Here is a 16,759-nt window from a genome sequence, read left to right as displayed (position 1 = left end):
CACGCCCCACCTCCCGAAATCGGAGGTCTCAAGGTTGGCAAGTATGGGTCCTGGAACAACTCCGCCCTACAGTTAAGCCCCACATGGACCCACTCCAATTCGCCTACCAGCCCCGACTGGGAGTGGAGGACGCAGTCATCTACCTGCTGAACCGAGCCCACACCCACCTAGACAAGCCTGCGAGCAGTGTGAGGGTCATATTTTTTTACTTCTCCAGTGCTTTCGATACCATACGGCCTGGGCTACTGGGTGTGAAGTTGGAGACGATGCAGGTAGAGGCCCCCTTGGTGTCCTGGGTTGTTGATTACCTGACTGACAGACCACAGAACGTGCGACTGCAGGACTGTGTGTCTGACAGGCTGGTCAGCAACACCGGGGCCCCGCAGGGCACAGTCCTCTCCCCCTTCCTCTTCACCATCTACACCACCGATTTCCACTATCACTCAGAGTCCTGCCACCTTCAGAAGTTTTCTGATGACTCTGCGATAGTGGGGTGTATTGAGGATGGTGATGATGAGGAATACAGGGCACTGGTGGAGGACTTTGTCACATGGTGTGGAAAGAACCATCTCCAGCTCAATGTGACGAAGACCAAGGTGCTGGTTGTGGACCTGGGAAGGAGGAGGAGTACTCCGGCGACCCCTGTTTCCATCAGGGGGGTCGATGTGGACATGGTTGAGGATTATAAATACCTCAGCGTTAGGGCTGAAACGACGCGTCGACGTAGTCGACGTCATCGGTTACGTAAATACGTTGACGCCGTTTTTGTGCTTCGACGCGTCGCATATTTACGTCACACTACCGTCATGGCGGAGCGCAAAGCAGACGATGCGAGCGGTGCGAGCGAGGGGAAAAAAGCACGCCAAAAGTCGTCAAAAGTGTGGTAGTATTTCAATAAACGGCCTAAGAAGAAACACTACTTTTACTCCGCTACTTTTATCTACATTCAGCTCGCTACTCGCTACTAATTTGTATCGATCTGTTAATGCACGCTTTGTTTGTTTTGGTCTGTCAGACAGACCTTCAAAGTGCCTGCCTTACTGGTGACGTTTCACTCCGTTCCACCAATCAGATGCAGTCACTGGTGACGTTGGACCAATCAAACAGAGCCAGGCGGTCACATGACCTGACTTAAACAAGTTGAAAAACGTATTGGGGTGTTGCCATTTAGTGGTCAATTGTACGGAATATGTACTGTATTGTGCAATCTACTAATAAAAGTTTCAATCAATCAATCAAAAGTGTGAAGGAAAAAAGACTACTTATTATTTCAACCGTACATCCCGTCATAAGCCTAAAGACTGACTGCACAGTTCCTGTCTTCACAATAAAAGTGCCGCTCCATCGCGCCGCGCTTTCAAAATAAGAGTCTCCGAAAGCCAGCGCAAACAAGCTAGCAAGCTACGGAGTTTGCCGCCAATTTATTTCTTGTAAAGTGTATAAAAACGAATATGGAAGATGGACAAATAAGATACCAAAAACCAACCACTTTCATGTGGTATTAGACAGAAAGGAGGAACTTTTTTTCTCCTCCATTTGAAAACGTGGACGTTATAAGCAATACTGTCTGTTTACAATCAATGCAAGTCATCAGAATCAGGTAATACACCAACTTATATTCTTGTCTTCATGAAAGAAAGGAATCTATATGTGTTAAACATGCATGTATATTCATTAAAACACCTTTAACATGTAAACAAAAACGGCAAAAAAAATATAAATTATATACTGTATATATCAATGTATGTATATATATATGTGTATATATATATATGTGTGTGTGTATATATATATATATATATATATATATATATATATATATATATGTATATATATAAATATATATGTGTGTGTGTGTGTGTGTGTGTATATATATATATATATATATATATATATATATATATATATATATATATATATATATATATATATATATATATATATATATATATATATATATATATGTGTGTATGTTACTCATCAGTTACTCAGTACTTGAGTAGTTTTTTCACAATATACTTTTTACTTTTACTCAAGTAAATATTTGGGTGACTACTCCTTACTTTTACTTGAGTAATAAATCTCTAAAGTAACAGTACTCTTACTTGAGTACAATTTCTGGCTACTCTACCCACCTCTGCTAATAATGTTGTTGTATGCACAACGGCTATAAATGAACATTTGAAAAGAAAACACCCGACAGCGTTCTTGCCATCACCATCAACTAGTCAATCGTCCGCGTGAGTATACGTTGTCATCATTACACAAAAACATGAATGTGTCATTTGTATCTGCGTTGTAAATTCATAAACTAAAACACTGTTTCGCTCTGAGAGGCGCGTTTGGCGTGCCTGTTCAGTGTTTACAAAGATGCGCTCCTCTTTAACGCTAACGTTAATTAGTTGTGCAAATACCTTTTACAACATTAACAGTTACATATACTATGTACAAACCAACAATTAACTTTCACTTTAATCATACTATCATTGTTGTGTTATTAAGCAAAATAAGCAATACTTTTACTTTTGTTGAAATGTTTACACTGTTACAGAATATTTCGTTTTGCACTTTTTTGTATTGGATGTTTATCTTTATTTTTGCACATTTTAGCAAATAAGCAATACTTTTACTTTTGAAATGCTTATACTATTGCAGAATATTAAGATTGCACTGGATGTTTACTTTTATATTTGCACATTAAAAAGCAAATAAGCTACTTTTAATTTTGTTAAATGTTAAAAGTTTTAAATGTTTACATTGTTACAGAATATTTTGTCATGTTGTTGTCAATGTTGACTGAGTGGCCATACTTTTTTTTTTTGTAAATAAAAGCCATGCCTTTTGAAAAAACTGGCCTACATTTATTTTTTCATCTTCATTTTAAATAAAAAAATAATCGGTAAAAGGAAAAATAATCCATAGATTAATCGAAAAAATAATCTATAGATTAACCGATTAATCGAAAAAATAATCTATAGATTAATCGATAGAAAAATAATCGTTAGCTGCAGCCTTACTCAGCGTACACATCGACAACAAGCTGAATGGGTCAAAACACACTGAGGCACTCTACATAAGGGACAGAGCCGCCTCTACTTCCTCAGGAGGCTAGGATCCTTCAACGTCTGTACAAAGATGTTGAAGATGTTCTACGAGTCTGTGGTGGCAGGCGCCTTCTTGTACACTGTGGCCTGCTGGGGCAGCGGGCCGAGAGCGAGGGACGCAAACAGGCTGGACAAGTTGGTAGAGAAGGCCAGCAACGTGGTGGGAGTGGAGCTAGACTCTCTGGCGGTGGTGTCAGAGAGGAGAAGTCTAGCAAAACTCCTAGCCATTATGGACAACACCTCCCACCCACTACACTCGGACCTTGCAGAGAGAATGAACACGTTCAGTGGAAGGCTCAGACTCCCAAAATGCAACACGGAACGACACAGGAGGTCCTTCATACCGACAGCCATCAGACTGTATAATGCACATGTTCCTTCTTGACTGCACTTAAATGTAGAATATATGTAGAATATATTTATATTATTCATATATTATGTATTATATATAATATATTATATATATTATATTATTTATTATTATTATTGTCTATTGTGAGCGAACTGTGGTGCTGAATTTCCCCCAGGGATCAATAAAGTACTTTCTATTCTATTCTAACCTATCCCCAGGTGCATGTTTTTGGCGGTGGGAGGAAGCCGGAGTACCCGGAGGGAACCCACGCAATCACGGGGAGAACATGCAAACTCCACACAGAAAGATCCCGATCCCAGGATTGAACTCAGGACTACTTTGGAAAAATTTTTGTTATTTCAATGTGCTATATAAATACAGTGGATTGGATTGGATGTGAATAAAGTCATAGTATTATGAAAAACATGTTATGAGAATAAAATGTTATGATAAAAACACAACCGTTAATGAGAACAAAGGTGTGATATTTGGAGGGAAAAACACATATTTTAATGAGAATACATTTATAGGATTATGAAAACCACCACAGTGTTATGAGAATAAATGTGTTATATTACAAGGAGAAAAGGGTGTATTATTATCACATGATTTTTACTATTTTCAACATTATTGTCAAAAGCAACAAGAAAAATAGCACACAGAACATCTAAACAGTAAATAAATAGTATCATTTTGCAAAAATAAAGGTGGAATATTAAGAAAAAAATGCATATAATTTAATGACAATGAAGTATTTATTTTGTGGGGAAAAGAAACACAAAAACTTAAAGTAGTTTTAAAAGAACAACATTTTATAAGAATAAAGGCATGATATTAAAAGGAAAAAAGCATATAATTTAAAGAAAATTAAGTATAGCATTATGATAAAAACACACATTTTTAACACTACGTGAGTTGTGTGGTCCTCTGTGTTTTTAAATGTTATTTATTGTTTTAATTCGTTTTACCCTTTAAAATCATTTTTAATTATATTAATTTATTTGGTTTTTATTCAGTCATTGGTGGCGCTAAGGATAGTATTTGAATCTTGTTTTTAATATTTTTTTGCAGCACTTTGGAAACATTTTTGTTGTTTCAATGTGCTATATAAATAGAGTGGATTGGATTGGATGTGAATAAAGTTATAGTACTATAGAATAAAATGTTATGATAAAAACACAACAGTTAATGAGAACAAAGGTGTGATATTTGGAGGGAAAACACATAATTAATGAGAATACATTTATAGGATTATGAAAACCACCACAGTGTTATGATAATAAATGTGTTATATTACAAGGAGAAAAGGGTGTGGCGAAGTTGGTAGAGTGGCCGTGCCAGCAATCGGAGTGTTGCTGGTTACTGGGGTAAAATCCCCACCTTCTACCATCCTAGTCACGTCCATTGTGTCCTTGGGCAAGACACTTCACCCCTTGCTCCTGATGGCTGCTGGTTAGCGCCTTGCATGGCAGCTCCCGCCATCAGTGTGTGAATGTGTGTGTGAATGGGTGAATGTGGTAATACTGTCTAAGCGCTTTGAGTACCTTGAAGGTAGAAAAGCGCTATACAAGTATAACCCATTATCATTTATCATTTATATTATTATCATCACATGATTTTTACTACTTTCAACATTATTGTCAAAAGTAAAAAGAAAAATAGCACAGAACATCTAAACAATAAATAAATATTACTATCCATCCATCCATCCATCCATTTTCTACCGCTTATTCCCTTTGGGGTCGCGGGGGGCGCTGGAGCCTATCTCAGCTACAATCGGGCGGAAGGCGGGGTACACCCTGGACAAGTCGCCACCTCATCGCAGGGCCAACACAGATAGACAGACAACATTCACACTCACATCCACACACTAGGGCCAATTTAGTGTTGCCAATCAACTTATCCCCAGGTGCATGTCTTTGGAAGTGGGAGGAAGCCGGAGTACCCGGAGGGAACCCACGCAGTCACGGGGAGAACATGCAAACTCCACACAGAAAGATCCCGAGCCCGGGATTGAACCCATGACTACTCAGGACCTTCGTATTGTGAGGCAGATGCACTAACCCCTCTGCCACCGTGAAGCCCTATCATTTTGCAAAAATAAAGGTGGAATATTAAGAAAAAAATGCATATAATTTAATGACAATGAAGTATTTATTTTATTCTTAAAGTATTTTTAAAAGAACAACATTTTATAAGAATAAAGGCATGATATTAAAAGGAAAAAAGCATATCATTTAATGAAAATTAAGTTTTAGCATTATGATAAAAACACACATTTCTAACACTACGTGAGTTGTGTTTTAAAATTGTATTTATTGTTTTAATTGGTTTTACCCTTTAAAATAGTTTTTATTATATTTATTTATTTTGTTTTTATTCAGTCATTGGTGGCGCTAAGGAGAGTATTTGAATCTTTTTAATATTTTTGTGCAGCACTTTGGAAACATTTTTGTTGTTTAAATGTGCTATATAAATAGAGTGGATTGGATTAACACATAAAATATCCAACGTATATATACAAGAGGTCAAAACAAAACACTTACTTTTTTGCTAGCTTCTTTGGCAATAATGCCAACCCGGAAGTACGGTGGCCTGTAAGGGTCAGAGCAATTGAACATTTGACATATTAGCTTGTAAATGCCAACCCGGAAGTACGGTGGCCTGTAAGGGTCAGAGCACTTGAACATTTGACATATGAGCTGCTGAATGCAGTCATATTATGCCAATAATCATGTCATTGACCGTGTGTGACATTCTATAGCAGTCACAAAAATATATGAATAACGTGCGTACACTTTCACTATTTATTTACATTGTGACTTTTAAGCCATTTAAAAGACTTTACGTGAGTTGTGTTTTAAAATTGTATTTATTGTTTTAATTGGTTTTACCCTTTAAAATAGTTTTTATTATATTTATTTATTTTGTTTTTATTCAGTCATTGGTGGCGCTAAGGAGAGTATTTGAATCTTTTTAATATTTTTGTGCAGCACTTTGGAAACATTTTTGTTGTTTAAATGTGCTATATAAATAGAGTGGATTGGATTAACACATAAAATATCCAACGTATATATACAAGAGGTCAAAACAAAACACTTACTTTTTTGCTAGCTTCTTTGGCAATAATGCCAACCCGGAAGTACGGTGGCCTGTAAGGGTCAGAGCAATTGAACATTTGACATATTAGCTTGTAAATGCCAACCCGGAAGTACGGTGGCCTGTAAGGGTCGGAGCACTTGAACATTTGACATATGAGCTGCTGAATGCAGTCATATTATGCCAATAATCATGTCATTGACCATGTGTGACATTCTATAGCAGTCACAAAAATATATGAATAACGTGCGTACACTTTCACTATTTATTTACATTGTGACTTTTAAGCCATTTAAAAGACTTGAATGTGTAAAAGGTGACACAATAAGAGACAATTCATTTAAAATGGCGACATTAAGGATAAAAACTAAGAGGGAAAATCTTCAAAGCGGCACAAAAATGAAAAAATAAAACCGCTTATTCGGATGGTATTTTGCGGGGAAAAAATAATATTACTATCTCGTCATGAGGCGAAGAAGAACGAGGTTATTAGAAAGTAAGTCGAGCAATTATGACAATTAAAAGCGCTGCCATTTTCTGTGAAAAAGCGGAACGATGCTAACATCATAGACGAAGAAATGACACATTTGTCTTTTCGACACGGCGCGAGCTTGTGGCATGAGCGCACATGAATATACACGTTGAGTCATTTCGCGTGTGGCCGAGCTTTAAAACAAACACACAAAAAAAGAAGTGTAAATGTTGGTCTTACCAGCTCTGCGCTTCTGCGGCCGCCTCGCCGTGCGCATGCGCGGACACCGCAGCATTCCGCATGAGGTCCAACAGAACGCACAAAACATTTCTCTTCTCTTTTGACTTATACACCACGCAGGACTTGATTTCAATCTTTAATACAACATGTTACAAAAAAACATGCACATTTTAAAATGAACTGAAAAGGATTTAAGGACAGGAAGTGTTGCTTGAGGATGGAAGCTCAGGTGTGCCAATCCTGAGAAGCAGATCTGGACCTGGAGCCGGACAATGAGGGCTTCTCTCTGGACCTGGACCCGCTCCCCTTCACCATTCTCCACAGGGGAGGGCGAGCGGCTTCTCCTTGGACCTTCTGCGAGAGTAAAAAGCTGTTAGGAAGAGAGCAGCAGATGTCATTCACAACATTATTCCACAGCACAATTACATAGGAGACATCATTTTGGAATAAGCTGCAGATTATTTTGTTATTTTTCTGATCAAAGCCAAGTTTCCACACAGGAGTGTCAAGTGGATCATTCACAATTGTTCCAGCAGAAAGAGGAAATATTTAACATAACAACACCTGATGGAATGGCATCAAATACAATAGCAAATTGTTTGGGAGTCACCTTAAAATGGTTGAGAGAGTCTTGGTAATTAAAAAGTTGACCTTCCTTATTGAAAAGCTGACTCGCTGAAATACCATTCTTGAACCAACTGTTGGTTTCCTTTTGTAACATATGTCTTTATTGTTCCAGATGAAGTATTTGGTAGGTGAGAAATGGTACCGTATTTTCCACACTATAAGGCGCACCTAAAAACCACAAATGTTCTCAAAAGCTGACAGTGCGCCTTATAACCCGGTGCGCTTTATTACGATTCATTTTCATAAAGTTTCGATCTCGCAACTTCGGTAAACAGCCGCCATCTTTTTTCCCGGTAGAACAGGAAGCGCTTCTTCTTCTACGCAAGCAACCGCCAAGGAAAGCACCCGCCCCCATAGAACAGGAAGCGCTTCTTCTTCTACTGTAAGCAACCACCCGCCCCCGGAAGAAGAAGAAAAAACGCGCGGATATCACCGTACGTTTCATTTCCTGTTTACATCTGTAAAGACCACAAAATGGCTCCTACTAAGCGACAAGGATCCGGTTCATAAAAAGACGCAATCTCTCCATCCGCACACGGATTACTACCGTATTTCACAGCAACTGATATTCCTGTGAACCGCACTGTGGAACGGGAGCACGTACGGTGAATATTCGCACCACAGGGAATGAGAAGTCATCCTTCACTGTGGTTCTAGCTTGCCATGCTAACTTCCACCCATGGTGATATTCAAAAGGAAGACCTTGCCAAAAGAGACCTTTCCAGCCGGCGTCATCATAAAAGCTAACTCGAAGGGATGGATGGATGAAGAAAAGATGAGCGAGTGGTTAAGGGAAGTTTACGCGAAGAGGCCGGGTGGCTTTTTTCACACAGCTCCGAAGGCGAACACACCTTCACTAAGACGGGCAGACAGCGCCGGACGACATACGCCAACATTTGCCAGTGGATCGTAAATGCCTGGGCAGATATTTCGGTCACAACTGTGGTCCGAGCTTTCCGGAAGGCAGGATTCACAGAACTACTGGACAACAACAGCGACACTGACTCCGATTACTTCGACGAGACGGAACCGGCCATTTTGGATCCCACGCTTGCGCAACTTTTCAATTCGGACACCGAAGACGAAGAATTCGAAGGATTTACGAATGAAGAATAACTTCAGAAGGTGAGCGCTATGTTTATTTTGTGTGTTGTGACATTAACGTTCGAGCAACATTATGTTGCTATTGCTCTACACCATTTTGAATTTTACTATGTTTGTGATTGCACATTTGCGTACATTTTGGGACAGAGTTGTTAGAACGCTGGTTTTCAATATATTATTAAAGTTTGACTGAACTATCTGACTGTTTTTTTGACATTCCCTTTAGCGCAGCGTAGGCGCGGTTTATAATCCGGGGCGGCTTATTGGTGGACAAAGTTATGAAATATGTAATTCATTGAAGGTGCGGCTAATAATCCGGTGCGCCTTATAGTGCGGAAAATACGGTACTTGTAGAGAAGAGAGCATGCCAGAAGGGCTTGTTTGTGGAAGTTTGAAAGAGCAACAGCAATCCTATCAATGTTGTAGTTACACAATAACACACATTTTAGGCCTCCAAGGTTAGAAAATACATGATGAGAAATGAAGTTCCAAATAGTTTCAAATAGTGTCTTATCCAATTCATCTTGAAGGTGTTGTTTAGTGTCGTGAAATCCAGAAAGTTTAGACCACCCTGATTGTAATTGTTCATTAGAACAGATTTCTTAATATAATGAATTTTGTTTTTCCAAATAAAGTCAACACGTATTTTGTCAATAGTCTTACACATCTAAAGAAATAGCCGCAAGGTAAAAGTTGATTTTCAAGGTAAAAGTTGATTTTCAAGACAAAAAAAGATTTTCAAGGTAAAAACTGATTTTCAAGGTAAAAGTTGATTTTCAAGGTAAAAGTTGATTTTCGAGACAGAAACTGATTTTCAATGTAAAAGTTGATTTTCAAGGTAAAAGGTGATTTCAAGACAGAAAATAATATTCAAGGTAAAAGTTGATTTTTAAGGTAAAAACTGATTTTCAAGGTAAAAGTTGATTTTCAAGACAAAAAATGATTTTCAAGGTAAAAGTTGATTTTTATGGTAAAAACTGATTGTTTCAAATAGTCTTATCCAATTCATCTTGAAGGTGAAAGTTTAGACCACCCTGATTGTAATTGTTCATTTGAACAGATTTCTTAATATAATGAATTTTGGTTTTCCAAATAAAGTCAACAAGTATTTTGTCAGTAGTCTTACACATCTAAATAAATAGCCGCATACGTAGGACTGCTTGTATCGCAAATGATATTGCACAAACACAAGTAGACACTCTGCTGGACTGCTTGTATTGCACATTATATCACACACAAGTAAACACTCTGTGGGACTGCTTGTATCGCACATGATATCACACACAAGTAAACATTCTGCAAGGACTGCTTGTATTGCACAAGTTATCACACACAAGTAAACACGCTGCAAGACTGATTGTATCGCACATGATATCACACACACACAAGTAAACATTCTGCAAGGACTGCTTGTATCGCATAAGTTATCGCACACAAGTAAACACGTTGCAGGACTGCTAGTATCACACGTGATATCACACACAAGCAAACACTCTGCAGGACTGCTTGTGTCGCACATGATATCACACACAAGTAAACACGATGCAAGACTGCTTGTATCGCACATGATATCTCACACACACGAGTAAACACTCTGCAGGACCGCTTGTATCGCACATGATATCCCACACAAGTAAACACTCTGCAAGACTGCTTGTATCACACACAATTAAACACTCTGCAGGACTGCTTGTATCGCACATGATATCACACACAATTAAACACTATGCAGGACTGCTTGTGTCGCACATGATATCACACACAAGTAAACACTCTGTGAGACTGCTTGTATCGCACGTGATATCACACACACAAGTAAATACTCTGCAGGACTGCTTGTATCGCACATGATATCACACACAAGTAAACACGTTGCAGGACTGCTAGTGTCGCACATGATATCACACACAAGCAAACACTCTGCAGGACTGCTAGTATCACACATGATATCACACACAAGCAAACACTCTGCAGGACTGCTTGTATCGCACAAGTTATCACACACAAGTAAACACGCTGCAGGACTGCTAGTATCGCACATGATATCACACACAATTAAACACTCTGCAGGACTGCTTGTATCGCACAAGTTATCACACACAAGTAAACACGCTGCAGGACTGCTAGTATTGCACATGATATCACACACAATTAAACACTCTGCAGGACTGCTTGTATCGCACATGGTATCACCATACTTGCCAACCTTGAGACCTCCGATTTCGGGAGGTGGGGGGCGTGGTCGGGGTGGGGCGTGGGATGTGGTTAAGAGGGGAGGAGTATATTTACAGCTAGAATTCACCAAGTCAAGTATTTCCTATATATATATATATATATATATATATATATATATATATATATATACATATATATATATATATATTATTATATATATATATATAAATAAAATAAATACTTGAATTTCAGTGTTCATTTATTTACACATAAACACGCACATAACACTCATCTACTCATAGTTGAGTTAAGGGTTGAATTGTCCATCCTTCTATTCTCTGTCACTATTTTTCTAACCATGCTGAACACCCTCTCTGATGATGCATTGCTGTGTGGCACGCACAAAAGTGCTTTCATCAAATGCACTAGAGTCTGGAATCTTCCATCTCTCCCTAGCATGGCCCAAAACCGGTCAATCTTTGCTTCCTGAGGAAGATCTTCACTGCCAAGCACTTGGTTCTCCACTACTTCTTCCCGGAGGCTATCCAGGTCCAATCGCAGCTGCGGCTTGGAATTTACAAGCGTATTTCTTCATCTTACTCGTCGTTGGCGTCGCCATGGCTGTATATTCCTCGTTCTTCTGCTTCCTCTCCTTGTTGTGTGCGCAGTTGTGCACTGCACTCTCTAAAAGCTGTAGATGTTATTGTCACATATGCATAACCCCATCCTGAACCCTAACACAACTTTCATTCTGACATAAAAACACTTACCCTAACTTTTTTAGGACTTTGACCCCATCTAAAACACAATCAAAACCCTAATCCCAAATGCAACAAAACCAAAGGTCCAACCAAAACGCTAAACCATAATGCCTAGCTCCATCCTGAACTCTAACCCTAAACTCTTACACACAACACGTACCCTAACGTTTTTAGAACCTTAACCCCAACACTAACCCACAACTATCTAACCCCATCCTAACCTTAACTCCAACCTAACCAAACCCAAACCCTAACAAAATAACAATCTTTAACAGCCTCAACACACCCTGAACTCTAACCCTAAACACATACACTAACCTTTTTAGAACCCTAACCCTCAAACCCAAACCTTAACCCCCAACCTAACAAAATCCAAACTCAAATAAAAATCTCAGTCTTTAACTGCCAGAACACACCCCGAACTCTAACTCTAAACATGTACCCTACATTTTTTTAGAACCCTAACCCCCAACCAAAACGTTAATTCCCACCGAACAAAACGCAAGCCCTAACAAAAAAACGCAAGCTTTAACTGCCTAACCCAATCCTGGACTCTAACCCTAAACACGTACCCTAACTTTTTTACAACTCTAACCCCCAACCAAAACCTTAACCCCAACCTAACAAAACCCAAACTCTAACAAAAACCCCAATCTTTAACTGCCTAACCACACCCTGGACCCGAACATAACCCCAACTCTAACCCCAACCCTGAAGTCGAACATAACCCCAACTCTAACCCCAACCCTTAAGTTGAACATAGCACCAACTCTAACCCCAACCCTGAAGTCGAACATAACCCCAACTCTAACCCCAACCCTGAGGTCGAACATAACCCCAACTCTAACCTGAACCCTGAAGTCGAACATGACCCCAACTCTAACCCCAACCCTGAAGTCGAACATAACCCCAACTCTTTTGCCAATCCTGAAGTCGAACATAACCCCGGCCCTAACCCGCGCCCTGAAGTCGAACATAACCCCAACTCTAACCCCAACCCTGAAGTTGAACATGACCCTAACTCTAATCCCAACGTCGAACATAACGCCAACTCTAACCTGAACCCTGAAGTCGAACATAACCCCCAACACTTACCCCAACCCCGAAGTCGAACAAAACCCCAACTCTAACCCCAACTCTGAAGTGGGACTTAACCCCAACCCTAACCCCAACCCTGAAGTCGAACATTGCCCCAACTCTAACCCCAACTCTGAAGTCGAACATAACCCCAACTCTAACCCCAACCCTGAAGTCGAACATAACCCCAACTCGAACCCCAACCCTGAAGTCGAACATAACCCCAACTCTTACCCCAACCCTGAAGTCGAACATAACCCCAACTCTTACCCCAACCTGAACTTAACCCCAACTCTAACCCAAACCCTGAAGTCGAACATAACCCCAACTCTTACCCCAATCTGAACTTAACCCCAACTCGAACCCCAACCCTGAAGTCGAACATAACCCCAACTCTTATCCCAACCCTGAAGTCGAACATAACCCCAACTCTTACCCCAACCTGAACTTAACCCCAACTCTAACCCAAACCCTGAAGTCGAACATAACCCCAACTCTTACCCCAACCTGAACTTAACCCCAACTCTAACCTGAACCCTGAAGTCGAACATAACCCCAACTATAACCCCAACCCTGAAGTCGAACATAACCCCAACTCTTACCCCAACCCTGAAGTCGAACATAACCCCAACTCTTACCCCAACCTGAACTTAACCCCTACTCTAACCCAAACCCTGAAGTCGAACATAACCCCAACTCTTTCCCAAACCTGAACTTAACCCCAACTCTAACCCAAACCCTGAAGTCGAACATAACCCCAACTCTTACCCAAACCTGAACTTAACCCCAACTCTAACCCGAACCCTGAAGTCGAACATAACCCCAACTCTTACCCCAACCCTGAAGTCGAACATAACCCCAACTCTAACCCCAACCAACACCAATACCTGAGCCCCATTCTGGTCCCTACACAATCCCAAAGCTGACAAAAACTGATGTAACCTGAGCCAAAGTGTAACCAACTTGAAGTGTACTTGAATGATTGAAGTACTTAATTAGTCTTGAATGATTGAAGTACTTAGTTAGTACTTGAATGCTTGAAGTACTTTGTCCTTAAATGATTGAATAACTTAGTTAGTCCTTGAATGATTGAAGTATTTATTTCTTAAATGATTGAAGTACTTAGTTAGTCCTTGAAAATTGAAGTACTTAGTACTTGAATGATTGAAGTACTGTGTCCTTAAATGATTGAATAACTTAGTTAGTCCTTGAATGATTGAAGTATTTATTTCTTAAATGATTGAAATACTTACTTGAAAATTGAAGTACTTAGTTCTTGAATGATTGAAGTACTTAGTTATTTAATGATTGAAGTACTTAGTCCTTGTATGATTGAAGAACTTAGTTAGTCCTTGAATGATTGAAGTACTTAGTCAGTACTTGAGTGATTGAAGTACTTAGTTAGTACTAAGTGATGTATTTTATGATTATCCTGACTAAGCATGAAGAAGTTCGATGACCAAATGGTTCCAGGAAGAATCAGAGGTGAGTCCCGACTGGAAGTGAGGTGATAAGCAGTAAAAGGAGATTCTGTACTGCATGATACTGCAATATTTGACTTCACGTTACTCAATAACCAAGAAGAAGCAGAATCATTCAAACGTGACTTGCAGGAACCTCCTTCAACAAAGACATTATTAGTAGTATGATTAGTAGTATTAGTGTAGTACTTTGATCTACTAAAGATCACTTTTACTAACACTCACTTATACAGTACTTTCTGTAGTCAGACTTTCTGTACCGTAATTCTACTTATTGTACTGTGAAATATTATATATATATATATATATATATATATATATATATATATATATATATATATATATATATGTATATACACACACATATATGTACAGTGGTGGTCAAAAGTGAACATAATGTCATGGCTGTCTTGAGTTTCCAATCATTTCTACAACTCTTATTTTTTTGTGATAGAGTGATTGGAGCACATACTTGTTGGTCACAAAAACATTCATGAAGTTTGCTTCTTTTATGCATTTATTATGGGTCTACTGAAAATGTGAGCAAATCTGCTCGGTCAAAAGTATACGTACAGCAATGTTAATATTTGCTTACATGTTGAGCTAAATGTGTTGGTTTTCTGACATGGACTTTTTTCTTCAGCATTGTCCACACGTTTAAGTCAGGACTTGGGGCAGGCCATTCTAAAACCTTCATTCTAGCCTGATTTAGTCATTTCCTTACCACTTTTGACGTGCGTTTGGGGTCATTGTCCTGTTGGAACACCCAACTGCGCCCAAGACCCAACCTCCGGGCTGATGATTTTAGCTTGTCCTGAAGAATTTGGAGGTAATCCTCCTTTTTCATTGTCCCATTTACTCTCCGTTAAGCACCAGTTCCATTGGCAGCAAAACAGGCCCAGAGCATAATACTACCACCACCATGCTTGACTGTAGGGATAGTGTTCCTGGGATTAAAGGCCTCACCTTTTCTCCTCCAAACATATTTCTGGGTATTGTGGCCAGAACTTTTCCTCAGGACCCTGCTGAGATTATAGAGCTGGTCCACAGTTCCACGATCAGGACGAAAACCACACTGTTCCTCCTGAATCCGAGGTTCGACTATCCAGCGTAGCCTCCTCTCCAGTACACCTGAATAGACCTTACCGGGAAGGCTGAGGAGTGTGATCCCACAATAGTGGTTCCCCTTTTTAAAGAGAGGAACCACCACCCCGGTCTGCCAATCCAGAGGTACCGCCCCCGATGTCCACGCAATGCTGCAGAGTCTTGTCAACCAAAACAGCCCCACAGCATCCAGAGCCTTAAGAAACTCCAGGCGGAGGAGCTTTTTAACTACCTCAGCAACCTCAGCCCCAGAAATAGGAGAGCCCACCACAGATTTCCCAGGCACTGCTTCCTCATAGGAAGACGTGTTGGTGGGATTGAGGAGGTCTTCGAAGTATTCCCTCCACTGATCCACAACATCCGCAGTCGAGGTCAGCAGAACACCAACCTCACCATACACGGTGTTGACAGTGCACTGCTTCCCCTTCCTGAGGCAGCGGATGGTGGTCCAGAATCGCTTCGAAACCGTCCGGAGGTCGTTTTCCATGGCTTCCCCGAACTCCTCCCATGTCCGAGTTTTTGCCTCCGCGACCGCTGAAGCCACACACCGCTTGGCCTGTCGGTACCTGTCCGCTGCCTCCGGAGTCCCATGAGCCAAAAGGACCCGATAGGACTCTTTCTTGAGCTTGACGGCATCCCACCAGCGGGTTCTAGGATTACCGCCACGACAGGCACCAACTACCGTGCGACCACAGCTCCAATCAGCCGCCTCGACAATAGAGGTACGGAACATGGTCCACTCGGACTCAATGTCCAGCACCTCCCTCGTGACATGTTCAAAGTTCTTCCGGAGGTGGGAATTGAAACTCTCTCTGACAGGACACTCTGCTAGACGTTCCCAGCAGACCCTCACAATGCGCTTGGGCCTGCCAGGTCTGTCCGGCATCCTCCCCCACCATCGCAGCCAACTCACCACCAGGTGGTGATCGGTAGAAAGCTCCACCCCTCTCCTCACCCGAGTGTCCAAAACATGAGGTCGCAAATCCGATGACACAACTACAAAGGCGATCATGGAACTGCGGCCTAGGGTGTCCTGGTGCCAAGTGCACGTATGGACACCCTTATGTTTGAACATGGTGTTTGTTATGGACAATCTGTGACGAGCACAACAGTCCAATAACAAAACACCACTCGGGTTCAGATCCGGGCGGCCATTCTTCCCA

General features: G+C 40.5%; 1 protein-coding gene across 8 annotated transcripts in view; it reads right to left on the bottom strand.

Moving 5' to 3' along the window:
* Positions 1–7,295, bottom strand: part of l3mbtl1 (L3MBTL histone methyl-lysine binding protein 1) — a 74,276-nt gene extending 66,981 nt beyond the window's left edge. For 7 of the 8 annotated variants that reach the window (XR_012051133.1, XM_072915902.1, XM_072915903.1 and 4 more), the window contains exons 1-2: positions 7,268–7,295; positions 6,003–6,051 (exon numbers count right to left, since the gene is read on the bottom strand). The gene's annotated coding sequence lies outside the window, so the exon portion shown is untranslated. Of the gene's footprint in view, positions 1–6,002; positions 6,052–6,559; positions 6,593–7,267 lie in introns of those variants that run through there. The other variant, XM_072915901.1, reaches the window with a different exon arrangement.
* Between the last annotated feature and the right edge of the window lie 9,464 nt (positions 7,296–16,759).

This window comes from Nerophis lumbriciformis, linkage group LG23 (genome assembly GCF_033978685.3).
Source record: "Nerophis lumbriciformis linkage group LG23, RoL_Nlum_v2.1, whole genome shotgun sequence".
In the NCBI taxonomy this organism is placed as follows: Eukaryota; Metazoa; Chordata; class Actinopteri; order Syngnathiformes; family Syngnathidae; genus Nerophis; species Nerophis lumbriciformis.
Note: the sequence above shows the minus strand (reverse complement) of the source record. Positions and strands in the feature narration are given on the sequence as shown.